Consider the following 1,778-nt stretch of genomic DNA (forward strand, 5'->3'; position numbering starts at 1 on the left):
AGCACCAACTGAATCCGGACAGATGAGAGCTTCTGGTCCGGCGGTAGAGCGTGAGGAGAAAACGGAAGAAGACGATCCTGCGGAGCATCAACGACGATTCGAGGAGGAGACGCGTCGCGACAGGCAACACGATACCCACGACTTTCAGATTGGAATGTCAGGACCTACGGTCGACGATAGCGCAGCAGCTACACGTGCGCGTGATGCAGAAAGAGCCCGCGTCAGGCGAGCTGCTATGACGAGCTCACAAAAACAACGGGCACGAGAGAAAGACGCGGAGAGAAAGTGCAGCGGGGCTGCCGTAGCTTTAGCGTCAGAGGAAGACGTTCGACTCAAAGAGTCACTAATACTAAGTTCCTTATCCAAAGGACACTTACAGCCCAAGACCAGGGCTCAAAGTTAACACCTTAACTTTTATGCTTTCAAAACCAGAAGTGTTTTATTTACTATTATTGCGGCCGAGCCGCCTAGGGGTAAATGTATCTCTTTAACTATCTAGCATAGTTAAACCTAATCAAATGCATAACGTGTGGCTTTCAGCCAACGTACTGAGAGACCTTGTTAACTCTCCAACTTATGTACTGAGAGTTTGTTTAACTCTCCGGGTACTTCGTACCCCTGTGTGCTCCACACCATGTAACCCCGTTACACTCTCCCCCCACTAAGATGAGAACATTCCGTTCTCGAAACTCTCCTCAGCGAGGTCACGTCTTGTTAAGACGGCGGAGGTTACTACACCTCACACCAGCGTTGTACAGCTCCGTGAGCTCACAAACGCCTACGCATCGTTGATGCCCAACTTCTCGTCGTCGGCCCACGGCCCAATGCTCCAAGCGCAGCGCGCATCTTGCTCTCAAGCGGTCTCAGACCTACGCTCGCGCTCCGCGCCTACTCCAAGAGCTGCAAACCGCTTAGAGCAATGCTCTTGACTCATTCGAGTCGTCGACAACAGCTCAGCGGTTGAACACTCGCTTCACAAGCGATAGGTCCGTGGTTCAAACCCACTAGGGCACAGCCCTCTCGTTCCATGAACGATTGTTCACGCTTGGACAAGCTTAAGGGCAACACCCTTTTAGCTCAATGGTTGAGCGCTGGCTTTGAGAGCCACAGGTCGGTGGATCGAGCCCACCAGGGCACAGCCCTGTCGTTCCATGAACGATTGTTCACGCTTGGACAAGCTTAAGAGCAATCCGCTTTTAGCTCAGTGGTCGAGCGTTGGCTTTGGAAGCCACAGGTCGGTGGTTCGAACCCGCCAGGGCACAGCCCTCTCGTTCCATGAACTATTGTCCTTGAATGGACAAGCTTAAGGGCAACGCCCTTTCAGCTCAGTGGTCGAGCGCTGGCTTTGAAAGCCACAGGTCGGTGGTTCAAATCCACCCTCTCATACCATGAGTAGTCCGTTCTCGGACTGACGTACGGGCATCGCCCTTGTAGCTCAATGGTAGAGCTCCGGCCTGTCAAGCCAAAGGCCAGTGGTTCGATCCCCGTGCGGGACACCACTTTCGCTGTTACAGCGCATCCACATTTGGATCATGCTCATCGAGCAAGTTGTTTCAAAACAACTATGCGTCTATCGAGACGCTTGTGCCTGAACCTTGTTCAGCACAACACGAAGCACCTGCTTCCTTCGGGACCATGTACCTAACACTACGAGGTCTCTCCACCTCCTGCTCCCGCTGCGAGCACCGCTCATACGTACGAGCTGGCTGCTGCAGCCACTGGTCAGAGCCTGAGCTCAACTACTGACCTCATCGCTCCCCACTCTAGTGGGAGGCGCC

The 1,778-nt window shown here is 53.6% G+C and overlaps 1 non-coding gene across 1 annotated transcript; it reads left to right on the top strand.

Moving 5' to 3' along the window:
- The first annotated feature begins 1,319 nt into the window (after positions 1 to 1,319).
- Positions 1,320 to 1,386, top strand: PITG_25672. The gene has a single exon. It is a non-coding gene; the product is annotated as a tRNA-Ser (tRNA).
- The last annotated feature ends 392 nt before the right edge of the window (positions 1,387 to 1,778 follow it).

This window comes from Phytophthora infestans, genomic scaffold, assembly GCF_000142945.1.
Source record: "Phytophthora infestans T30-4 supercont1.3 genomic scaffold, whole genome shotgun sequence".
NCBI lineage: Eukaryota > Oomycota > Peronosporomycetes > Peronosporales > Peronosporaceae > Phytophthora > Phytophthora infestans.